Genomic DNA, 27,445 nt, shown 5'->3' on the forward strand with positions numbered 1-27,445 from the left:
TGATGACATGTACCCAAGGTGATCAGGGCACACCTTGGCTTTTTTTCTTCTCTTTTTTTGAGACAGAGTCTCGCTCTTGTCACCCAGGAACAGTGCTAAGCTTTTTCATGGCATCATCACAGTCAAATCACACAATGATACAATGAATTATTATCCCAACCTCACTGTAGTTGTCTCATTACAGACATTCTGCTCTATCCTCATTGCCCTGCAGCCATAAGGTTTAGAAGACAGACTAAAAACTGGACCTTTTGGCTGTAAATTGTTTTGATGCCTGATTCACATGGAAATCTGCTTTGACAATCCTATTATGAATATTCAGCAGGAATTTTGAATGTGACTCTTCCACCTGGGTAGTGCCAGACCTAATATCCATTGTTTTATTTTATATGACATTAGGATGACACAAAAGAACAGTAACACATGCAAATATACGCCTCATCCTTGATGATAATATATATTTAGAATGAGATGCATCAATGAGGTTAAGCTGTGAAGAAAAGCATAGGATCTCTTCAAACTTGCTATTAAAGTCAATGTCTCAATTTGCTCCTGGCAAGTAAATTTTATGAAAAATGCAACAGGTTGTATGGAGGTTTTCTCTCAGCTTTGTAAAGATAAAAAGACATTAAGTCTCTTACCCATCACATTTCCAAATATGATATATTCTGTCTCCTACAGAGGAGAATCTATCATTCTCCTCATATTCTGACATTTTAATATACATTTAAAAGAGGAAGACTATTTTCCAAATAAGAAATGAAGAGCAGTTGAATTTTGTGTAATTAATTATTAGTGGGAGGAAACAGAAAAATAAAGGAGTTGTTTAGAGTTTCTGAAAGCCAGTAAAATTTTGAACCAGAAAATCCCACATGCCATTACAACACTCAATGCCAAACTCCTTTTTTCTCTAGAATTGTCCATCTCGTCTCAGACTGTTAGCCCAAGGTTTATGTTTATAAGGTTTTACTCTGCATATGATCCCTTAGAGTGTGTGTTACTTATTGCTTTAACTTATACCAATATTATTTCTTAATGATTGGATTTGCAGCTTAAACCTTGCCAATCAGCAATAATATCTATCATTACAGACTTTTTAATTTGCTAAGAGCAGAACCAAATTAGTTCCTTATTTTCTCAGCTTTTCAAAAAAAAACAGGCAAATGAACAAAAAACCCAAGCCTTTACTGCCACCCAGTGGTTGCTCAGAATTAAAAAAAAAAAAATTTGCCAAGTCATGACTAACATTTTAAAGGACATTTTTATTCTTGAATTGCTTGAATGTTTCAGACATTTTAATATGAAGCAACTAGAGACAAAAACTTTTAAAAAATAGCCACACATATCTACTATGAGCACACTATGAATTATATTATTTTAAACGTTGCAACAAAATGATGAATACAATAACAACTCATTCCCATTTTACTTTGACGGGTAATTTCTTTAACTCTTTGTTTGAAATAATTATAGATAAATACGAAGTTACAAAAATGGTACATATATTTCTATTAAAAAAGTGCCAAACTACTTCCCAAGTGGTTCTATTATTTTTGATTCCCACAAAGTAAAAGATATCCAGTTTCTCAGCATTCTCATCAGCATTTGGTGTTATCGCTCTTTTTTTTTTTTTTTTTTTTTTTTTTTTAAGACGGAGTTTTGCTCTGTCACCCAGGCTGGATTGCTGTTGCATGTGATCTCAGCTTACTGCAACCTCCGCCTTCTGGGTTCAAGCAATTCTCCTGCCTCAGCCTCCCGAGTAGCTGGGACTGCAGGCATGTGCCACTGCGCCAAGCTGATTTTTGCATTTTTAGTAGAGACAGGGTGTCACTATGCTGACCAGGCTGGTCTTGAACTCCTGACCTTGTGATCCGCCTGCCTTTGCCTCCCAAAGTGCCAGGATTTCAGGTGTAAGCCACCATGCCTGGCCCACTATTTTTAATTTTAGCCATCCTGATAGGTTTACGGTGGTATCTCACTGTAGCGTGAATGTGCATTTTCCTAATGACAAATGATTCTGAACACCTTTTCTTGCACTTATTTGTCATCCACACCTTCTCTTTGGAAACGTGTCTTTTGATCATTTTGTATTTTTAAAACTGTTGACTTTCAAGAATTATTTATATATTCTATATACAATCCCTTTGTTCTATATGGGCTTTAAAAATATTGTCTCTCACTGTATAGCTTGCCTTTTCATTCTCTTCACAGGGTTTTTCACAAACACTTTTTATTTTTATGAGGTCTGATATGGTTTGGCTGTGTCTCCACCCAAATCTCATCTTGAATTCCCATGTGTTGTGTGAGAGGCCTGGTGGGAGGTAACTGAATCATGAGGGTGAGTCTTTCCCATGCTGTTCTCATGATAATAAGTCTCATGAGATCTGATGATTCTATGAGGGGGAGTTCCCCTACACAAGCTTTTTCTTTGCCTGTTGCAATCCATGTAAGATGTGACTTGCTCCTCCTTGCCTTCCACCATGATTGTGAGGCCTCCCCAGCCACATGGAACTGTAAGTTCATTAAACCTCCCTTTCTTTTGTAAATTGCCCAGTCTCTGATATGCCTTTATTAGCAGTGTGAACATGGACTAACACAAGGTCCAATTTATTAAAAAAAAAAAAAAAAAAAAAAAAAAAAAAAAAAAAACCTTTTTCTATATATCACGCTTTGTGTGTCATCAATAAGAACTCTTTGCCTAGCTCTAAGTCCTGAAGATATTCTCTATTGTTTTCTAAATGTTTTATATTCTTATACTTTGGAATGCCCAATTGCTCCCACACCATTTGTTGAAAGGAAGATCCTTCCTCCATGGAATTGTCTCTGTACCTTTGTTAAAAATCAGTTGAGTGTGTTTGTGTGTAACATGTGGCTTTTATTTTATCTTTTAGTTAAACACATTGCATGATTAATCTCAACAACAGTCTTTTGATGACAGTAATGTAAAAATATTGATAAGATAATTTTATCAAAATGAAAACTAACATTAAATGTCTTTGGCTAGGAAAACACAGAAAATTATTCAAAATGGGAAATGAAATCTTAAACAGTCTTCACGTCATGTGCTGGGTTAAAACCTAATTTTAAATAAACGGCTGTATAACAAATCAGCAGAAAGCCACACCACTGAAGAGACTTCATGGTTTAAATTCTGGCAAGGTATTTTAGCAGCTAGCTACAGGACCTCTGAGGCCTGGCTACTAAACCCCTCAATGTCTGCATTTTTCATCTCCAAAACACAAGTAATAATCTACCTCCCTCTTCATGTTGCTGTGAAGATAAGTTAATTAACACTTAGAACAATACTTAACATATTAAGAACCCAATTTATGTTATCTATCATCAATCAATCTGATACAAAAAGTCTGATAATGCCAGTGACAGCTCAAATCACACCTATCTTTTAAGATGAAATATATTTATCCTAAGCCTTGGGCAAGTTTCCTAGTCTAAGTCCATTTCCTCATCTGTAAAATAGGATTATTATGAGGAACAAGTGAGCTAAAGTATTAGGAGGATTTATCACAGTTCTCAGTTACATAGGAAATACTCCTCTAGTAAATACTACTCTTCTAAAATTAAAAAAATTACTTACAATATTGTACCATTGTTAATGTCATATATTTGTGAAGCTCAAACATATATACAGACAGTCCCAGACAGGATGGTTCAACTTATGACTTTTTGAATTTACAATGATGCAAAAGCAATACACATTCAGTAGAAACTATAGTTGAAATTTTGACTTTTGATCTTTTCCCAGGCTAGTGATATGCAGTATGACACTCTCTAGATGCTGGGCAACAGCAGTGAGCCATAGCCCTGAGTCAGCCAGGTGATAATGAGGGTAAACCAGTACTATACTACACAGTGTAATATAGTCAATAAATTACATGAGATATTCAACACTTTATTATAAAACAGGCTTTGTGTTAGATGATTTTGCCCAACTGTAGGCTAATGTAAGTGTTCTGAGCATGTTTAAAGTAGGCTAGGCTAAGCTATGATGTCTAGTAGGTTAGATACATTAAATGTATTCTGACTTATAATATTTTCAACTTATGATGGGTTTATTGTGACAGTCTCATTGTAAATTGAGAAGCATCTGCAAAATATGCTATGTTAGATGCTAGGATTGAAAAGCAATAAAGGCAGTCCTTGTGCTAGATTGCATTTTATAGTCTACAAGCAAAATTAGGACATGCAAAATAGAAATGGGAGAGAAACTGTTGCTACCAGAGGCATTTGAGACTAAACAGATTCAATCTCCATAATGACCAACCATAGTTTGAATGCTGGAGAATTTCAACACCAACAACTCAGTTGACCTAACTCTTAAAGACAGAGCAAAAATATTTAGCAAACCCATGAAAATTAAGTTTATTTGATATGTTAAGAGAAAGAAACACAGATTAGGCAAATATTCTATGGAAGAATAGCAGAGTTTTACCAACTTAATTAGCATATGTAAGAGACTATTATCTGCACAGAAAATTCTGTATGGAAGCTTAAAGCACGGTGGTTACTTATCAATTATGAATATAATAGTCTAATTCATATTTTTTTCAACTTTTATTTTAGATTCAGGGGTACATGTACAAGTTTGTTTCCGAGTTATATTCTATGATGCTTAGGTTTGGGGTATGAATGATCCTGTCACCAAAGTACTGAGTATAGTACCCAATAATTTTTCAATGATTGTTTATCTCCCTTTTTGCCCCCTCTAGTAGTCTCCAGTTTCTATTGTTCCCATCTTTACATCCATGAGTACCCAATGTTTAGCTCCCACTTACGAGTGAGGCCGTGGTATTTGGTTTTCTGTTCCTGGTTAATTTGCTTAGGATAATGGCCTCAAGTTGCAACTATGTTGCTGCAAAGGACATGATTTCATTATTTTGCATAGTTGTGTAGTATTGCATGGTGTATATGTATCACAGTTTCTTTATTCAGTCCACTGTTGATGGACAGCTAGGTTGATTCCATGTCTTTTTTATTGTGAATAGTGTCGCAATGAACAGGTGAGTGCATGATGTGCCTTTTTGGTAGAATAATTTGTTTTCTTTTGGATATATATCCAGTAAGGGGATTTCTGGGTCAAATGGTAACTCTGTTTTATTTGAAACATCTCCAAACTGCTTTCCACTGTAGCTAAACTGTTGATTTTCCCACCAACAGAGTATAAGTATCCCTTTTTCCACATGCTCACCAACTTCTGTTGCTTTTTAAATTTTTAATAGTTATTCTGACTGGTGTGAGATGGTATCTCATTGTGGTTTTGATTCATGATGTGGAGCATTTTTTCAAATGTCAGTTGGCCTCTTGAATCTTCTTTTGAGAAGTGTCTGTTCATGACTTTCACCCATTTTTTGAGGGGGTTATTTGTTTTTTGCTTGTTCAGTTGTTTAAGTTTCCTCTGGATGCTGAATACCAGACTTTCCCTGGATTCATCATTTGTGAATATTTTCTCCCAATCTGTAAGTAATCTGCTTAATTACTCTGTTGATATTTTCTTTTGATGTGCAGAAGCTTTTTAGTTTAATTAGGTCCCACATGCCAATTTATTTTTGTTGCCATTGATTTTGAGCACTTAGTCATAAATTCTTTCCCAAAGTCAATGTCTAGAATGCCCTATGTTTTCTTCTTGGATTATCATAGTTCGAGATCTTACATTTAAATCTTTTATCTGTCATGAGTTTTTTTGTTTGTTTTTTTGTTTTTTTTTGTCTGTTGCCCAGGCTGGAGTGCAGTGGCACCATCTTGGCTCACTGCAACCTCCACCTCCCAGGTTCAAGAGATTCTCCTGCCTCAGCCTCCTGAGTAGATGGGATTACAGGCATCTGCAACTATGCCCAGCTAATTTCTGTATTTTCAGTAGAGTCAGGGTTTCTCCTTGTTGACCAGGTTGGTCTTGAACTCTTGACTTCAGGTGATCCGCCCTCCTCAGCCTCCCAAAGTGTTGGGATTACAGGTGTGAGCCACTGCACCCAGCCAAGTTAATTTTTATATAAATTTTTATATATAATGAAAATTAGGGGTCCAGTTTCATTCTTCTGCCTATGGCTAGCCAGCTTTCTTAGCACCACTTATTGGGTGGGGAGTCAATTCCCCATTGCTTATTTTTGTCCAATTTGTTGAAGATCAGATGGCTGTAGGTGTGTGACTTTATTGCTGGCTTCCCTATTCTGTTTCATTGGTGTATATATCTGGTTTTTTTTTTTTTTTTTTTTTTTACCAGAACCATGCTGTTTTGGTTACTGCAGCTCTGTAGTATAGCTTGAAGTTGGGTAATGTGATACCCCCAGTTTTGTTCTTTTAGCTTAGTATTGCCTTGGCTATTTGGGCTCTATTTTGGTTCCATATGAATTTAAGGGTTGTTTTTTCTAATTCTGTGAAAAATGATATTGGGAGGAATTGCATGGAATCTACAGATGGATGACCATACTTTGGGCAGTATGGTCATTTTAACAACATTGATTCTTGTATCCATGAGCATGGAATGTTTTCCCATTTGTTTGTGTCATCGGTAATTTCATTTAGCAATGTTTTGTGGTTCTCCTTGTAGAGATGTTCCACGTCCTTGGTTAGATATGTTCCCACATAATTTTTTGTATATGGCTGGCTATTGTAAAGGGAATTGCATTCTTGATTTGGCACTCAGCTTGAATGTTATTGGTTTGTAGAAATGCTACTAATTTTTGTACAGTTATTTTGTATCCTGAAATTTTATTGAAGTCATTTATCAGTTCCAGGAGCCTTTTGGTGAAGTCTTTAGGGTTTTCTAGGTATAGAATCATATCCATGAAGACATATAGTTTGACTTATTTTCCTACTTCGATGTCGTTTGTTTTTTTCTCTTGCCTGATTGTTTTGACTAGGACTTCCAGTACTGTGCTGAATAGGAATGATGACAGTGAACATCCTTGTCTTGTTTCAGTTTGAAGGGAATTCTTCCAGTTTTTGCCTGTTCAGTATGATGTTGGCTATGGATTTTTCATAGATTGCTCTTATTATTTTGAGGTATATTCCTTCGATGACTAGTTTATTGAGGATTTTCTTCATGAAGGGATGCTGGATTTTATTGAAAGCTTTTTCCATGTTCATAATATTTTTAATATATCATTATTTTGAAAGAAAAATAGAACACACCATGTATCTACTATATTAACCTCTGTTAACAATCCTAGGGTGAGCTGAATCACTGGCTCTCATACCACTGCCACCTTCTGAAAACTCATCAATTTAAAGCATAAACAGTGACACCATATTGATTCAGCCCACATCACTGACAGCAAATACCTCACTTGTCCAGAGAAGCAAGATGACTCAAAGAAGCCAACTGAAACCAAACACCAAAGGAAGTAGTTCTCAGAGCAAAGCCATAAGTAGCTTAGTAGGTTTAATATTCTTTAAAGCTGTTTATATATATGCAATAAGTAAATAGATCCCCCTTTAAAATCAAAGTCTTCCCTTGACAACATGACATCACTTTCTCCATCCTAGTCTGATAGCTTTTTCTGAAAAATAATTACAACATTGTACTGTGCCTCTTTTTCCTATTAATTATTTTGTTGTATATTTTGAAGACAAGCAATCTTAGAACTGTGTAACTCACATACACCTACACATATATATATCTCTTTTCAGGATCATGTCTACATTTTCTCAAAAGTGAGAGTCTTAATAACACAGCTGTCTTAGTCTGTTTTCTGTGGCTTATAATAGAACACCTGAAACTGGGTAATTTATAAAGAAAAGAAATTTCTTACAATTCTGGTGGCTTGGAAGTCCAAGGGCATGGCTCGGTGTCTGGTGAGAGCCTTCCTCCTGGTGAGGATTATGCAGAGTCCTGAGGCAGTGCAGACCATCACACGGTGAGGGGGCTGAGCATGCTACCATGCTAGCTCAGGCCTCTCTTCCTCTTAGAAAGCCACCAGTTCCACTCCTATGATTGCCCATTAATCCATTAACCCATCAATTTATTAAGTCATGAGAAGATTAATCCACTCAGGAGGGCAGAGCACTCATGAACCACTCACTTCTTAAACGTTCCACCTCTCAATACTGCCACATAGGAAATTTGGAAACCCATGCATGAAATTCAGGGGGGCACATTCATAACATAGCAGTAACGAGGGCCTGAATAGCTTGCCAACGCTGAACCATTTCCTGCATGGGAGCAGGAAAGAAAATTTACTCACGGAAGTGGTGAAAACCCTGGGATGTCGTGAAATTCTCTAGGACTAACCTGAAAAGCCCTTGTATCTGTTTTGTTGTTGCTGCTGCTGTTGTTGACCAGTGACAGCTTGTCTCTCCTTGTCCTTCATGCCTAAATATAGTGGACCAAACTGAAGTAGGATCATAACCAATTTGGAGAGAAAAAGAATGAATTTGGTCTAGGATCACTATTGCTCTGTGGAAATGAAGGGGAATTATTAGTTTCTGATATTTTGAAAATAGCTAATAAAAATAGGAGTGTCTGTACAAAGATTTATGGTAAATAATGTACTCTCAGACATACTACGTAACTCTCACCACAACCTAAATATGACAAAGAAAAAATATTTATTTACCGGGAAAATAAAAAACATAGTGAGGTTTTTGGTTTGGTTTGATTTTCTAGGAATTTCAGAGTAATTTTTAAAACAGCGTTGTCATTCTCTCAGGTAACACAAGAGATAATTTTATGTACTGGAAAATTTCCTCTGAAAGTGTCACAGAATATTTAAAAGACACCGAAGTTGCATAACATTTTACTGAGGTATCAACACAGTTAAAAGTTGCCTGTGTAAGTAAGGCTTACCTTACTTCAGCAGGCTCTGTGTGAATGTGAACTCCCTTCACACCTCCAATTCCAATTACAGAGACTACCTGAAAAGGAATCAGGGACTTGTAGCATAACTCAGTATGGAGGTCACAATTGGGGAGAGGAGGAAATGGCCAAAATGAAAGGCAATGTCGTTGAATGCAGGAAGAATTTTTTTTTCTTTTTTTTTTTTTTGTGACTGGGTCTTGTTCTCTTACCCAGGGTGGAGTGCAGTGGTATGACCATAGCTCACTGCAGCTTTGAACGTCTGGGCTCAAGCAGTCCTTTCACCTCAGCCTCACAAGTAGCTGGGACTGCAGGTACATGTCACCAAGCACAGCTAATTTTAAAAAAAAATTGTAGAGATAGGATCTCACTATGTTGCCCAGGATGGTCTTGAACTCCTGGCTGCAAGTATGAATTAAATGTTAAGAATGGCAATACTTGACTTTGTAGTTGAAGTCTCAAAGAGTAGAACTGTGAATTTTAAAAACAGAACTTTAAAAATAGCTGTGAAAGAATGGAACAAAAATAGTTTTATAAGGCAGCTCCACTTTCAGAATATTGTGTCAGTGTGATCTCCAATAGAGTAATTTTATTTTTCTTTTCTGAAGACAATGTAGGTGAGAGTAATAATCCACAAGGATGTATTTGATTTAGAAAAAGGCAAGACTGTTAGTACAAAACAAAGATTGGGGATATTATTGGTTTACACCTAAGGATTTAAACTGAAGAATTTCATTAGATGTGCAGGAGAGAAAAAGTAGTATCTTTTTCACACCAATTGTGAAGTTGACAATCAGTGGCTGACACCTATAACAAAAGGCAGATTAACAAGAGAAAGGCATAACAAAATTTTTTAACCAACATTTTATGTGACACGGGAAACTTCAGAAATGACGACCCAAAGACTTAGGAAAAGCTGTGTATTTTTATGCCTAGGTTTGCTAAAGAATGGACAGTCACATAGAAGTCTGATTGTCCAGCCTGGACAACATGGTGAAACCGCATCTCTACTAAAAATACAAAAATTAGCCAGGCGTGGTGGTGGGTACCTGTAATCCCAGCTACTTGGAAGGCTGAGGCAGGAGAATTGCTTGAACCCAGGAGGCAGAGGTTGAGGTAAGCTGAGATCATGCCACTGCACACTCTAGCCTGGGCAACAGAGTGAGACTCCATCTCAAAACAAACAAACAAACAAAATTGATTGATCAAAAAGGATATGATCAATAAACTAAGGGGAACTTAGCAAGGCCTGTTGACCTGTTTGTTCAGATTCTGCTCTGGCTGTATGTATATTCATTCCTTTTCTCTGGGTACAAGGTGTCCCAAAAGGTCTTCATTCTCCACATGGAGGGATAGAGAATGATTTTTATGGCCTGAGGAGAGAAGGTTGGAGAAAGAGAGTGAGCTTTCTGCTTATGCCAAGGTGCCATATTTTGGGGTATCATGTTCTAAGCCCTGATATATATTAAAAATAATTGCCCGCTTATGGAGCCAACTTTGAAACAATGTGAACTATTTTCTGATGTCCTTACAAATTGGTGTAACATGCCATATGAGAGTTCATCTAACCCTTGGTGGTTTACATAAACCTGGAATTAACCTCATATTTCCATTTGCTACAGAAGTCTAGAGCCATTCCATGATCGTTGGCTAATTTCTGGACAGCTTACTATCTCCTAACTTCCTCTGCTTCTTGGGCTCTTGTTTCTTGTTTACATCAGGGTCAGCATGAGGTGCTACCAGATATTAAACAGCTCCTTTATTGTGTTTGCCAAAAATTGAAACAAAGCATTTATAAGCACAATAGACTTTCCTGATGACTAGAGAGACAAGGGGCAAAAGCTCATCACTTATTATACTGTCCTGTCCCCCAAGTCCATTTTTAACACTCACCACCAGAAGTTTCTCTCCTGGCTCTTTCTCTGCAGCACCTGCTTTTTTATTTTGCTGGCCTGTCTCTTCTCTGCTCCCACCCTTTATTCCACTCCCCTCCCCAGTCCTTCTCAGTAGCAAAACAACACATTCCTCCTTTTACCTCATGCATAGTGGCTTCCCCTTTCCTCTGGAGTCACCAGCTGACACACTCCTAGCATTTATGAACACGGATTCTGAACAGAAACAGTTCACAGAGAGGAATTCTGGACTGAATATTAGAATAATATGTTCTTAACAGCATTACATTATGCCTGTTTTTGAGTAAGACAAATTTAGTGTGATCATGGTTGGTGAAAATTGTTGGGATGAAAAAAATGACTTCTCAAAATTGTATCTCATTAGTCCTCAGCAAGCAAGCAAGTAATCTTTCTCTCTACTTTACAGATGGCAATAAAATGTCAGAAAATTTCCCTAAGATGACTCCAGGAATAAGGGAGGAATAAGGGATGGAACCTGTAAAAACACTCTTTGGGAGGCTGAGGCAGATGGATCATGTGAGGTCAGGAGTTTGAGACCAGCCTGGCCAACCTGGTGAAACCCTGTCTCTACTAAAATTACAAAAATTAGCTGGGCGTGGTGGTGGACACCTGTAGTCCCAGTGCCTTGGGAGGCTGAGGCAGGAGAATCACTTGAACCTGGAGGCGGAGGTTGCAGTGAGCCAAGATCGCGCCATTGCACTCCATCCTGGGTGACAGAGCAAAACTCTGTCTCAAAAAGAAAAAAAAAAAGAACAAAAAAACTCAGTTCTAATTGGCTTCTACTCATACATGTTTTACAAGGCCTTCTATGCTAACAAAAATCAACACAACACAATTCTCTGAACATCTATAATACACATAGTTGAAACTTGACTATATTCTGTTTTGGATTATTTTTTGTGAGTCTTTTCTTCTTAACAAGACAATAAGTTCTTTCAGGACCAACACTAATCAAGGAACATCTTTCCTATCCTCACGATTAATAACCAGCCACCATATTGAACAAACAATTTGGGGTTTAATTCAATAATTTTCTTATGCTAATTTTATAATTCTGTGAATATGATCAAACCACCTCATATAGCTCTTAGAATAAAGGCACCTTTATTGATATTGTTAAAAAATAAAATTACAGCAAGTTTGGTTTTAAGATGTAATTGGCTGTTATTAGTGATTCTAGAACTGGGCACTATCTCATTCTTAAAACAGAATGCATGCTCCATTTTATAGGTTGGCTTTATAGGCAGAAAAGGGCTGAAGAAAGCAGAAACAAGGAACAAAAGCAGATTGGTCGTTTCAAAGTTACTTTACTTGTAGGGTTAACACAGAAGGGGCTTCCTTATCATGCTGGCTCAGGTAAAGTGAGCCCCTTCTGCTTAGCTGCTGTGAATCTTCTGATTTCTGGAAAACTTGCCTGTTTCAAAGTTTAGTGTAATCGTGCATGACACCTAGCATGAGTGACATTGTCTGCTGGAGCCCAGTGTAGGAGCTTGGTCTAAACAATGAAATCGCCTCCCATAAACTTTGCCTAATAATCCCTTTAAACTCTCAGGAACCAGGATTAAAATGAGATGATAGGGTGTCAATTTTAGATCTTTCCAGCTTTCTCTTATGGGCATTTAGTGCTATAAATTTCCCTCTACACATTGCTTTAAATGTGTCCCAGAGATTCTGGTATGTTGTATCTTTGTTCTCATTGGTTTCAAAGAACATCTTTATTTCTGCCTTTATTTCGTTATGTACCCAGCAGTCATTCAGGAACAGGTTGTTCGGTTTCCATGTAGTTGAGCGGTTTTGATTGATTTTCCTAGTTCTGAGTTCTAGTTTGATCGCACTGTGGTCTGAGAGACAGTTTGTTATAATTTCTGTTGTTTTACATTTGCTGAGGAGTGTTTTACTTCCAACTATGTGGTCAATTTTGGAATAAGTGCAATGTGGTACTGAGAAGAATGTATATTCTGTTGATTTGGGGTGGAGAGTTCTGTAGATGTCTATTAGGTCTGCTTGGTGCAGAGTTGCCCTCAGAAATAATACCACACATCTACAGCCATCTGATCTTTGACAAACCTGACAAAAACAAGAAATGGGGAAAGGATTCCCTATTTAATAAATGGTGCTGGGAAAACTGGCTAGCCATAAGTAGAAAGCTGAAACTGGATCCTTTCCTTACTCTTTATACGAAAATTAATTCAAGATGGATTAGAGACTTAAATGTTAGACCTAAAACCATAAAAACCCTAGAAGAAAACCTAGGTAATACTATTCAGGACATAGGCATGGGCAAGGACTTCATGTCTAAAACACCAAAAGCAACAGCAACAAAAGCCAAAACTGACAAATGGGATCTCATTAAACTAAAGAGCTTCTGCAGAGCAAAAGAAACTTTCATCAGAGTGAACAGGCAACCTACAGAAAGGGAGAAAATTTTTGCAATCTACTCATCTGACAAAGGGCTAATATCCAGAACCTACAAAGAACTCAAACAAATTTACAAGAAGAAAACAAACAACCCCATCAAAAAGTGGGCAAAGGATATGAGCAGACATTTCTCAAAAGAAGACATGCATATAGCCAACAGATACATGAAAAAATGCTCGTCATCACTGGCCATCAGAGAAATGCAAATCAAAACCACAATGAGATACCATCTCACACCAGTTAGAATGGCAATCATTAAAAAGTCAGTAAACAACAGGTGCTGGAGAGGATGTGGAGAAATAGGAACACTTTTACACTGTTGGTTGGATTGTAAACTGGTTCAACCATTGTGGAAAACAGTATGGCGATTCCTCAAGGATCTGGAACTAGAAATACCATATGACCCAGCCATCCCATTACTGGGTATATACCCAAAGGATTATAAAGCATGCTGCTATAAAGACACATGCACACGTATGTTTATTGCGGCACTATTCACAATAGCAAAGACTTGGAATCAACCCAAATGTCCATCAGTGACAGACTGGATTAAGAAAATGTGGCACATATACACCATAGAATACTATGCAGCCATAAAAACGGATGAGTTTGTGTCCTTTGTAGGGACATGGATGCAGCTGGAAACCATCATTCTTAGCAAACTATTGCAAGAACAGAAAACCAAACACTGCATGTTCTCACTCATAGGTGGGAATTGAACAATGAGATCACTTGGACACAGGGAGGGGATCATCACTCACTGGGTCCTATTATGGGGAGGGGGGAGGAGGGAGGGATGGCATTGGGAGTCATACCTGATGTAAATGATGAGTTGATGGGTGCTGACGAGTTGATGGGTGCAGCACACCAACATGGCACAAGTATACAGTATACATATCTAACAAACCTGCATGTTGTGCACGTGTACCCTAGAACTTAAAGTATAATAAAAAAGAAAAAAAAAAACGAGATGAACATTTAAGCAAATTATTTGGGTGCATCATCACTCAGAACTAGGCTTTAGCAAATGCTGTGAAATGTAGTTTTACAGACTTAAATCCAGAAAATTTCATTTACCCCTTATGTTGTTTTAGGTTTCCCCAGGAGCTTTTTTTCCCAAATTGTTTACTTTGATTCTTCTTTCTGGAGCCTAGAGGCCTCTCCTTCTACCTATCTAAGAATTTAGTCAAGTAAAGCCACTTAGTTATAAAGGAAGAAGAAAAAAATAATAATACAGGTTTAAGATAACAGCTATAAACCCCTAATGGTGGTACCTGTTTCTTTTCTTTCTGGCTGGGAAAAGGAAAGGAAGGAGACATAGTGTTTAAGAGGATGCTGAGACTATTATGTTACCGCTAGTGAGTTATTCTTTGACTTTTATTATGACTTTTTGCACCCCGCTCCCCGCCTCCCTGGAACTGTAGCTTTAAAGCTTCTTTTTTCAGAATGAAGACATTGTAGTGCATTTACATCTTCCTCTGCTATACTGCAAGCTTCTAGCACTATTAATTGGTCATTCAAATACATTTGTGGAATAATGGATGAATAAGTACCAATTCTGTTACAATGAAATTATTGAAGGAGATATCTTGGTTTTCGTCTATAATTTGTATTCTAACATTCAGTCAAAGTAGTTTGTTAAATAAATTGGAAAGAATTGATCTTCAACCATGGTAATTAACATCTAGCTCTACATGAAGGATTTCTGTCTGCCAATGTTACATCGTTTCATTAAGTTTTATCAACATATCACCAAAGAATGTGAACCCTCATTTTTTGTGCAGGTTGAATATCCCTTATCTGAAGCACTTGCAGCCAGAAGTGTTTTGGATTTCAGATTTTTTCGGATTTTGGAATACTTTCATATACATAACGAGATTTCTTGGGGAGGAGACCCAATTCTAAACATAAAATTCATTTATATTTCATATACACTGTATACATATAGACTGAAGGTAACTTTATACAATATTTTAAATAATTTTGTTGGCGCTCAAAATGTTTCCATTTTGAAAGATTTCAGATTTCAAATCTTTGGATTAGGGATGCTCAACCTGTAACAACTTTTCTCTGGCAATCTGGCATATGCTCCCATAGCCACAAAAGCCAGCCATGTTAGTTGGATTAGAGTAACTTATTTTAACAATTGTCTTCTTGACATGTAGCCCAGAGAAGTAAAGTGAGCTGCCTAGCTCATCACACGGTTATTATAAAAATAATGCTTAGCTTTTCTTGAAAGAGTATCTGGGTGCCAGTCTGAGTGTCTGGAACACAGGTGATGATTAATAAATATGTGAGTGAATAAATAAAAGCCACAATTGGCTGTAGGTTTTAACATACAAACAGTTTTTCACCCATTGTAGCCACCAGCATCACCAGTCTGAAATAGCATTAAGAATCCATCCAAGTCAACCAGAAGCAACCAAAACTCTTTAGCTCTGCAGGACAGAAATAAGTACTTCTTTAAGTAACTTCCTTCCTAAAACACACACATACACTCACACACACACACAAGCACCCACACGCACACACACAAACAATATCTGGTTCTTACATTTTTCTGGTCACTTTCACTAATTTATAATTTTTAGTTGCAGCCAGGTTTCTTCATTTTAACTCCAGGTTTCTTATCAGGGAACACTTGCCAATAAGTCTCCCTCATGGAGAGATCGCGGTTATTAAGTTTCCTCAGAGGGGACCTGAACATTCTCCAGCATTCTTCAGGGCAACTAACAACACCCTGGACATTCAGATGTTCCATGCAAGATCACAAGGAGGTTTCTTATCCACCACCTAGTTTTCTGGGCTAAATTACAAGGGATGCAGTATGGTTGATGAAAATAGAAAAGCTGTCAATTAGAATTTTCAGAAACAAACCTCACAGCACAAGGCAAAACACACTCTCCAAGCATCGTTGCCTTTCTCTAAGGGTGCAGCCAGCACTCTCCAGGGTGCTTAGGGAGAGCACCTCTCTCAGAAGACTACTAAGAAGGAAAAAACCGTAGTAGGATCCTGAAGTTGATTTAGTTATCACTGAACTTGAATACCTCTTTTCAATGCTGGAAAAGATAATTGTGATACAAGGATAAATTCTCCTCAGGGCTTTTCCCGGTAGAAGGCAAATTGCTACTCTTCTCTTCCCACAGTCTGCCTAATCCCTACATCTATTTTTTAAGGTACAGAATGACACTGATTATTCTCCTGCCTTGGGATATTCCTAATAGATACACAATCATAATAGGCAAAACTGGAGACAAACATTTGGAAATGCTCAGAGAAGGCAATTTATGATAGGTAATTAACAACTCTGGCTGTTGGCAGAGGCTAAAAAGTTCAAATGCAGAGACCTGTTGTAGGATGATGTCCTGTCTGCCTTTGCCACAGAGAGGATTATACAGAGCCTGCAGGGGAAAAAAGTGTTGTATCTATATGGCCTCAGTTGCACACTACAGCAGATTGAGACATATGGGCAGCACATCAGCACCTCGAACAACTGGTCTCCAAATGTATCCTTTTCACAGATACTATGGCTCAAAAAGCTTAAGCTTTACACACTTCTTTAAGAATAGATCTATTATGATCTTGAAGTGGAACATCGGAAAGACATCAATTTTATGTCTCTCACTTACCTGGAGTTCAAAGTATTGCAATAGTTCCCTTTACTGTAAGAAATTGCTGCAGGTCGACCCTAAGGTTTCCTTACATGAAGTAAATTTAACAGGTAGGAGTTTAGATTTAGCTCATGAACTAGATGTTCATGTTAACCATTGTATCGAGTTGGAATTACTTGCTGCTGGAAAATAAACTGTTCTAACAGTTCAGAGCTAATAATGAGATTTGTCAAAAATCTGTCCCATCAATGACAATGAAAATCACAGTAAGAAGTCACTCTGCTTCTGGTTTTGCAGATGTGGTTTTCTGCATATCATAAAATAAATCTATGGAAGTCATCAAGGAATATTTAATACTCCGATGAAATTAAGAGATCATTTAAAAATTATTAACTGATTTTGTTTTGCTAGATTTTAATCAAAAAGTGTTCTAACCTGCTTAGTTGGTAATTAAAATAATCTGTTTTGGCTTAACTCTCTAATTTCATTCTCTAAAACAAGGCACATGATTTTCTCTGTAAACGTACAATTACCAGTTGGAACTGCATTAAGCTTTTAAGCTAATGAATTTAATTTGGTGCTTTGATATAGTTATTTACTAAGCAGTTTAACATCAAGCTACGGAAACATGATGACACCTGTAACAAGTCCATAGTAATAGCAAAGCTACCCCAAACTGATCTGAAAATATCAGCTCCTGTTTATTCAAAACTAACGTATTTTCACACCTGGAGTTAAATTGCCTGTTTTATGTCCATCTTACTGAATTAAATATGAGCAAGGGGAGAGGGCTGCATTTTAATGAAAGAGGCCATCAAACAGAGCCCAAACCCTGAGGTTCCTTCAACTTTTCATCACACAGTGTTCCTTCAACACAAATGGCAATCAGATTTTTAAAAAATCAGGAGAGGGAATTGAAAGAACCGTACCTAAGGCAACAGGATTTTTGAACAATAGAGAGAAATCACCTGGGAAACATTAGATCCTTGTTGTCGGAATCTGGGGGTCACAAAGGAAGCTGTATAAAAGAAGTCTATCGGGACACATGGATAAAGTAGAATAGAAAGAACATATGGGAAGTGTGTGAGAGGAATCAGTCTGTCTCAATTAATTACTGTCATTTTATGTACGCAGATGGACAAAAGAACAATAGAAGACTGGTTACTCTGATATGCAAAAAGTCTCCTACAAAGTTGTAATAGTTGCCAAGCTTCTTGATTACCATTATGGTGTTGAGTTGAAATATTTCACTTCAAAAATATTTTCCTACTCTCAAATCTGTTGTGTAAAGAGGTGGCAAAAAAAAAAAAAAAAAAAGAGAGAGAGAGAGAAAAAAAAAAATAACGAAACAGCAAGCTAGGCCACTAGGGAACAAATTTGAATGAGATCTAGCCTATATGGGAGGAATTCACAGTCTTAGGAGGAAAATATTACATAGAAAGATAAATTAAGATATGACATGGTAAATGCTATTACAGAGATGTGAACAAAATACCAATGGAGGACAGATGGAGCAAGAATGGATCTTGAGGGAGGTCGGAATTCTCAGAGCACTTGAAATGGATACTGAAGAAATAGCAATTTTCCAGGAAAAAAAAAAAATCAGGTGTGGTATTCCAGTCTGGAAGGTCAGTCCCAATGTCTGGCATTTGCAAGATGAGATAGTCAATAAGAAAATAACATAAAGTGCAAGAGACATACAAATGCAGGAGAGGCAGTGTAGTAGCAGCCTGAACAAACAGGTTCATCTACTAGCCAGCTGGGGCAGTGGTTCTCCCACTTTGGTGTGAATCGGAATCACCTGAACTAAAGTGTTTGGGCTTCAGTAGCTCTGAGATGGGATCAAAGGTTTTGTTTTGCTAGCCAGTTCCCAGGAAATGTTGATTCTCCTGATCCAGGGACCACCCTGTGAGATCCTGAAATAGGGTGCTGGAGCTTCATCTTGGAAACAACAGAGAAATGATAGAGAACTTAATGGGATAGATATCCATATCATTGGCTTTGGTTTACAGTGTGAGATATGACTAGTGTATGGGACACTAGTAACAGGAAAATCAACTAGGGACTATTATATTTTCTAATTGAGAGAAAAAGGAGGGCTTCCTATCACAATCACTGCTTTGAAGAAGAAGAATCGCTGAGAACTATTTCTCAGGTAGAAGCTACAGGACAGGATTTGCCGTCCTCCTGTATTTGAGAGTTGAGAAAAAGAAAGAAGTGAGAAATGACATAGTACCATACAATGGCATTAACTGATGTGTAGAATGTAACACACTGGAGCAGTTCTCAAGAAGGAGTTGTACAACTTCCAGTTCTGGCAATATTTTCTTACATAGAGCTTTAAAAACATTTGTGTACAATGCTGAACTCTTTAAAAAAAAAAATCTTCTTGACACACAGGTGTGGCATAGTGTCAAATGCTAACCAGAGGTTAAATAACATGAATAATTAAAACATGTTGGATTTGGGCTGCAAGAGGTCATTGTCTTCCTAATTAAAAGAGTTTCCTTCAATGGTGATAAAATAAATCAAATTCTAATCAGCTGGAGATTGCATGGGAATTAAGAAAGTAGACACATCAAGTGTGACTGCCCTCTTAAGAAATGTGATAAGGAACAGGAAGGACACAGGAACTTGATATAATGGTTGGAGCAAAAGAAATTGGTGGTTTCTGTTTGAGGATAAGTGGGACTTTTAACATGTTTCAAGGCAAATGCCTGTGCAAAAAAAGATTCAAAAAATTTTTTTCAAAATTATTAAAATTAGATATCACTGATCAAGCAAGATCATAAATAGGCATGAGGTATAAACAATATGTCATCTGGTTCTCTAGATTCCTCCTGTCTGGACAGGGCATTTCTGAAAGAAAGGCGGCATCACCAGTCAGGGGCTGATAGATAAAACTCCCATCTCCCTAGGACAGAGCACTTGGGGGAAGGGGCAGCTGTGGGCACAGCCTCAGCAGACTTAAATGTTCCTTCTTGCCAGCTCTGAAGAGAGCAGCAGATCTCCCAGCACAGTGCCTGAGCTCTGCTAAGGGACAGACTGCCTTCTCAAGTGGGTCCCTGACCCTCGTGCCTCCTCACTGGGACATACCTCCCAGCAGGGGTCAACAGATACTTCATACAGGAGAGTTCCAGCTGGCATCTGGCAGGTGCCCCTCTGGGATGAAACTTCCAGAGGAAAGAGCAGCCAGCAATCTTTGCTTTTCTGCAGCCTCCACTGGTGATAACCAGGCAAACAGGGTCTGTAGAGGACCTCCAGCAAACTCCAGCAGACCTGCAGAAGAGGGGCCTGACTATAGAAGGAAAACTAACCAACAGAAAGCAATAATATCAACATCAACAAAAAGGATGCCCATGCAAAAACCGCATCCAAAGGTCATCAGCATCAAAGATCAAAGGTAGGTAAATCCAAGAAGATGAGGAAAAGCCAGTGCAAAAATGCTGAAAATTCAAAAAACCAGAATGCCTCTTCTCCTCCAAAGGATCACAACTCCTCACCAGCAAGGGAACGAAACTGGATGGAGAATGACTTTCACAAATTGACAGAAGTAGGCTTCAGAAGGTGGGTAATAACAAACTCCTCTGAGCTAAAGGAACATGTTCTAACCCAACGCAAGGAAGCTAAGAACCTTGATAAAAGGTTACAGGAACTGCTAACTAGAACACTCAGTTTAGAGAAGAACATAAATGACCTGATGGAGCTGAAAAACACAGCACGTGAACTTCGTGAAGCATACACAAGTATCAATAGCCGAATCAATCAACTGGAAGAAAGGATATCAGGGAGTGAGGATCAACTTAATAAAATAAAGCATGAAGACAAGATCAGAGAAAAAAGAATGAAAAGGAGCAAACAAAGCCTCCAAGAACTATGGGACTATGTGAAAAGACCAAACCTACGATTGATTGGTGTACCTGAAAGTGATGGGCAGAATGGAACCAAGTTGGAAAACACACTTCAGGATTTTTATCCAGGAGAACTTCCCCAACCTAGCGAGACAGGCCAACACTCAAATTCAGGAAATACAGAGAACACAACTAAGATACTCCTCAAGAAGAGGAACCCCAAGACACATAATCGTCAGATTCACCAAGGTTGAAACGAAGGAACAAATGTTAAGAGCAGCCATAGAGAAAGGTAGGTTAAGGTTACCCAAAAAGGAAAGCCCATCAGACTAACAGTGGATCTCTCTGGAGAAACCCTACAAGCCAGTAGAGAGTGGGGTCAATATTCAGCATTCTTGAAGAAAAGAATTTCCAACCCAGAATTTCATATTCAGCCAAACTAAGCTTCATAAATTAAGGAGAAATAAAACCCTTTACAGACAAGCAAATGCTGAGGGATTTTTGTCACCACCAGGCTTGCCTTACAAGAGCTCCTGAAGGAAGCACTAAATATGGAAAGGAACAACTAGTACCAGTCACTCCAAAAAACATACCAAAATATAAAGACAAACAACACTATGAAGAAACTACATCAACTAATGTGTAAAATAACCAGCTAGCATCATAATGACAGGATCAAATTCACATGTAACAGTATGAAACTTGAATATAAATGGGCTAAATGCCCCAATTAAAAGACACAGACTGGCAAATTGGATAAAGAGTCAAGACCCATTGGTGTGTGATATTCAGGAGACCCATGTCATGTGCAAAGACACACATAGGCTCAAAATAAAGGGATGGAGGAATATTTACCAAGCAAATGGAAAGAAAAAAAAATGTAGTAGTTGCAATCCTAGTCTCTGATAAAACAGACTTCAAACCAACAAAGATAAAAAAAAGACAAAGAAGGGCATTACATAATGGTAAGTGATCAATGCAATCAGAAAAGCTAACTATCGTAAATATGTATGCACCCAATACAATACAGGAGCACTCAGGTTTATAAAGCAAGTTCTTAGAGAACTACAAAGAGACTTAGACTCCCACACAATAATAGTCAGAGACTTTAACACCCCACTGTCAATATTAGACAGATCAACGAGATAGAAAATTAACAAGGATATTCAGGACTTGAACTCAGCTCTGGACCAAGTGGACCTTATAGACATATACAGAACTCTACACCTCAAATCAACAGAATATACATTCTTCTCAGCACCACATCACACTTCTTCTAAAATTGACCACATAATTGGAAGTAAAACACTCCTCAGCAAATGTAAAAGAACAGAAATTGTAACAAACAGTCTCTCAGATCACAGTACAATCAAATTAGAACTGAGCATTAACAAACTCACTCAAAACCGCACAACCACATGGAAACTGAACAACCTGTTCCTGAATGACTACTGGGTAAATAACGAAATTAAGGCAGAAATAGATAAGTTCTATGAAACCATTGAGAACAAAGACACAATGTACCAGAATCTCTGGGACACAGCTAAAGCAGTGTTTTGGGGGAAATTTATAGCACTAAATGCCCACGTGAGAAAGCAGGGAAGACCTAAAATAGGCACCCTAGCATCACAATTAAAATAACTAGAGAAGCAAGAGCAAACAAATTCAAAAGCTAGCAGAAGAAAAGAACTAAGATCAGAGCAGAACTGAAGGAGATAGAGACATGAAAAACTCTTCAAAAAATCAATGAATCCAGGAGTGGTTTTTTGAGAAGATTGACAAAATAGACCACTATCCAGACTAATGAAGAAGAAAACAGAAGAATCAAATAGATACAATAAAAAATGATAAAGGGGATATCACCACTGATTCCACAGAAATACAAACTACCATCAGAGAATACATTAAACACCTCTATGCAAATAAACTGGAAAATCTAGAAGAAATGGACATGGACACATGAACACCCTCCCAACCTCCCAAGGCTAAACAAGGAAGAAGTCAAATCCCTGAATACACCACTAACAAGCTCTGAAATTGAGGTAGTAATTAATAGCCTACCAACCAAAAAAAAGCCCATGTCCAGACAGATTCACAGCCAAATTTTACCAGAGGTACAAAGAGGAGCTGGTACCATTCCTTCTGAAATTATTCCAAACAACAGAAAAAGAGGGATTCCTCCCTAACTTATTTTATGAGTCCAGCATCATCCTGATACCAAAACCTGGCAGAGACACACACACACACACAAGAAAATTTTAGGCCAATATCCTCGATGAACATCGATGCGAAAATCCTCAATAATACACTAGCAAACTGAATCCAGCAGCACATCAAAAAGCTTATCCACCATGATCAAGTGGGCTTCATCCCTGGGATGCAAGGCTGGTCCAACATACACAAATCAATAAACGTAATCTATCACATAAACAGAACCAATGACAAAAACCACATGATTATCTCAATAGCTGTAGAAAAGGCCTTCAATAAAATTCAACACCCTTTCATGCTAAAAACACTCAATAAACTAGGTATTGATGGAACATATTTCAAAATAATAAGAGCTATTTATGACAAACCCACAGCCAATATCCTACTGAATGGGCAAAAGCTGGAAGCATTCCCTTTGAAAACTGGCACAAGGGCTGGGCGCAGTGGCTCACACCTGTAATCCCAGCACTTTGGGAGGCCGAGGCAGGTGGATCACAAGGTCAGGAGGTCAAGACTAACCTGGCCAACACGGTGAAACCCCATCTCTACTAAAAATACAAAAAAGTAGCTGAGCGTAGTGGCAAGTATCTGTAATCCCAGCGACTCAGGAGGCTGAGGCAGGAGAATTGCTTGAACCCTGGAGGTGGAAGTTGCAGTGAGCCGAGATCACGCCATTTCACTCCAGCCTGGGCAACAGAGTAAGACTCTGTCTTAAAAAAAAAAAGGAATTTTAAAATATGTATCACTCTTTTTAACCAATGGCTCTGGACCAACTGGCATGCAAGTGCAAACAAATGAACCTACACATAAACCTTTCACTCTTTGCAGAAAACTCATAATGGATGAGAGACCTAAATGTAAAACACAAAATTATAAAGATCCTAGAAGATAACATAGGAGAAAATCTAGTTGATCTTGGGTTTGGTGATGAGTTTTCATCTACAACCCCAAAGGCACAATTCATGAAAGAAAGAACTGATAAGCTCGACTTGATTAAAATTTAAAATGTCTGCTCTATTAAAGACACTGCCAAGAAAATGAAGGTAAGCCACAGACTGGAAAAAAATATTTGCAGAAGACATACCTAACAACAGGCTGTTACCAAAAATATACAAGAACTCTTAATGTTCAAAAATATGAAAAGAAACATTAAAAATGGGACAAAGGCCTTAATGGACATCTTACCAAAGAAGACATACAGATAGTAAATAAGCATAAGAAAAGATGCCTCACAGTATAAGCCATCAGGAAAATGCAAATGAAATCAACAACGAGATACACACGTATTAGAATAGCCAAAATTCAGAACACTGACAAGACCAAATGCTGAAAAGTTTATAAAGTAATAGGAACTCTCATTCATTGCTGGTGGGAATGTAAAATGGGACAGATGCTTTCAAAGGTAGTTTGATAGTTTCTTACAAAACTAAACATGTGGTTACCATACAATCTGCAATCATGCTCCTCGGTATTTAGCCAAAAAAGTTAAAAACTTATATCCACATGAGAACCTATGCATGGATGCTTATAGCTGGTTTATTTATAATTGCCAAAACTTGGAAGCAATTAAGATGTCCTTCAGTAGATGATGGATAAATAAACTGCAGTACCTCCAGATAATAGAATATTATTCAGTGCTAAAAAGAAAGAAACTATCAGGCCATGAAAAGACATAGAAGAAATTTAGATGGATATCATTAAGTTAAAAAAAAAAAGCCAATCTGAAAAGGCTACACACTGTATGATTCGATTCCATACTATATGTTACCAATATATCATTTTGGTAAAGGCAAAATTATAGAGACAGTAAAAATAGTTGTTGTCAAGGGGTTTGGGGAAGGAGGGATGAATAAGTGGAGCACAGAGGATTTCTAGGACAGTGAAAATACTCTGTATGATACTATAATAATGGATACATGTTATTTAATACATTTGTCCAAACTCATAGAATGTCAGTACCAAAAACAAAACAAAAAATCACCCCAATGTAAAGTATTGACTCTGAGTGACAATGACGTATCAATGCAGTTCCATCAGTTGTAATAAATGTACTACTTTGGTGGAGGACTTTGATAATGAGGGAGCTATCATGTGTGGGGGCAGGAGGTATATGGGATATCTCTGTACCTTCATCTCAATTTTGCTGTGAAGCTTAAACTGCTCTAAAAATGGTCTATAATTTTAAAAACATTAAAAAAATAAAAATTTATTCCCTTTGATTCAGCTATTCTATTTCTGAGAATTTAACTGTGATTGTCTTTTGACGTGTTAACCTGGCTAGACTACAGTTCCCATGGACTCACAAACACTTAGGTAGGTGATGCTATGAAGATATTTTTTAGCTGTGATAAAGGTTTATAATCAATCGGCTCTAGTAAGGGAAATTATTGACTATCATAGGTAATATGTGTGAGTCTTATTCAATCAGTTAAAATGGCTTAAATGCGGAGTTAGGCTTCTTTGAAGAAGCATTTCTGCCTTTAGGTACCAGTTTCCTTCCTTCTTTTCCTTCCTTTCCTTCCCTCCCTCCCTCCCTCCCTCCCTCCCTCCTTCCCTCCTTCCCTCCTTCCCTCCTTCCCTCCTTCCCTCCCTCCTTCCCTCCCTCCCTCCCTCCCTCCCTCCCTCCCTCCCTTCCTTCCTTCCTTCCTTCCTTCCTTCCTTCCTTCCTTCCTTCCTTCCTTCCTTCCTTCCTTCCTTCCTTCCTTTTTCTGTACAGAGTCTGGCTTTGTTGACCAAACTGGCCTGGAACTCCTGGCTTCAAGCAATCCTCCTGACATGGCTCCCAAAGTGCTGGGATTACAGGCATGAGCCACCTCACCTGGCCTTAGCCAGTAGTTTCAGCCTATACATGAGAATTCCAGACTGCCCTTTCTGACATCCTCCCTGTGGATTTCACGCTTGCCCAGCTAGCCTCAACAATCATGTAAGCCAGTTCCTCGCAATAAATCTCCTAATATATATCTCTAGCCACTAAGGTAGTGAACCTAATACTCTAACTAAATGAAATAATCTGAAATTTGGGAAACAGCTTCATGTAGTAAGAGATTTGCTGGAGTAGTTTTATAATAGCAAACTTAAGGTGCAATATTACAGGATTAACTGAAGTAATTATGGCACAGTCACTTGTATTTTTGAATTATATGTATGGAATTTTTATAGTATTATAGGAAAAATATGTTTAATTCTAAGTTTAAAATGCAGGATAGAAACTGTGCAGAGTCACGCCTATGTAAACATGCCTCCTAAAATAAAGGCCTAGAAGAAAATATCTGTTAAGAGTGGTCATCTTTAGGGAATGGAACTATTTATTACATTTTAGAGCAGAAAAAAAAATAGAGCAAATTTTACTCTTTAAAAAAAGCCAGCAGCTTTTCTTAATACAGCACATTTGTTCAGAATTGAGGGTGCTTCCAAATATACATAATTTTAAAACTAATGCTTTTGAATATACTGATAATTTTTTAAAGAAACTTGTGCTTTAAGAGTTTATGCAATCATAATATATTCTTACATAATGCATAAACTTAAGTAACTTTATTGCAAATGTATTGAACTACTCCAGATGCAATGGCATAAATGAGATGAAGTCAGATATTATAAAGGAAAAGATAAGCACTCTGAATTTTCAAATACTTTTTGGTACTAAGGTCTAATAACTTGCCTTTACTCAAGTTACAGTTTGTGAAACATTAGATAGAGTGACTGGTAAATGCTTACCATAACTAGCACAATCAGTCAGCAAAATAAATACAAAGAAAGCACAGATTAGATAGTTACTATGATTCTGCTTGGTGAACAATTGCCTGAAATTAGATTTTCAGCAGAATTTTTTTCTATCAAAATGAACCATAATTTTAGTGGTTATAATAGGCATATATTTTAATGCTTGTATATCTAACTTCTATGCAAAACAAATTATCAGTGCTTCTCACTACCCCATTACTCCTTCATCACTCCGCCATTTGTGAGTGTTCTGGTAAGTCTTTGCATATGCATCTGAACATATCTTCCTTCTCTCCTAAGCTATCAGAGAAGTCAGGGAAAAAAAAGGTATAGATGAAATAACAGCTATATACTTATGAGATTATTTAAGTAGTTAAATCAATATGGAGTATGTACAGAGAAAGGTATGAAATGAATTCCCCACTTTCTTCTATGATTTGTTCAATGAAGACAAAAACTTGGTAATACACCTTAGTCCTAGCTGCCACATTCAGTTGCTTAATATCTAACCTATTATTACTTCTTAAAACATATTTTATAATGCCATTTATAGACACATCAAATCTAAAGCAAATAACAGCAGAAACCATTGTTTTATGTTTTGTAAGAATTATACTACCCTTCTTTATTAAAAGATTTACTGTGCAAATATGTGTATATGCATAGGAATATTGATATATCTCAATAGGTCAAATCCACAAGTATGAAATTTAAAGGCACAAGAATCTTGATACCAAAGATTCACAACACAGCATCAGTGTTTGGTATCCAGATACCAAATTCTGCTTGCCTTGTGTCTCTGGATCATGGAGTGACTACAGATTTTCAGATTTGGAAGGAGTAAAAGTCTGGAAGATTCTGAGATCATAAAGCAGGGTTTAGGCTAACAATGTCATGCAATGCATCTGT

General features: G+C 37.5%; 1 long non-coding RNA gene across 5 annotated transcripts in view; it reads right to left on the reverse strand.

The window, feature by feature from the left end:
* The window catches only part of LOC126955655 (uncharacterized), a 66,070-nt gene extending 49,891 nt beyond the window's left edge, over window positions 1-16,179 (reverse strand). For 2 of the 5 annotated variants that reach the window (XR_007726016.1, XR_007726014.1), the window contains exon 1: window positions 8,246-16,179. This is a non-coding gene — a long non-coding RNA (uncharacterized LOC126955655). The remainder of the gene's footprint in view (window positions 1-8,245) is intronic. The other 3 variants (XR_007726017.1, XR_007726018.1, XR_007726015.1) reach the window with 3 other exon arrangements.
* Between the last annotated feature and the right edge of the window lie 11,266 nt (window positions 16,180-27,445).

This window comes from Macaca thibetana, chromosome 5, assembly GCF_024542745.1.
Source record: "Macaca thibetana thibetana isolate TM-01 chromosome 5, ASM2454274v1, whole genome shotgun sequence".
Lineage (NCBI taxonomy): Eukaryota > Metazoa > Chordata > Mammalia > Primates > Cercopithecidae > Macaca > Macaca thibetana.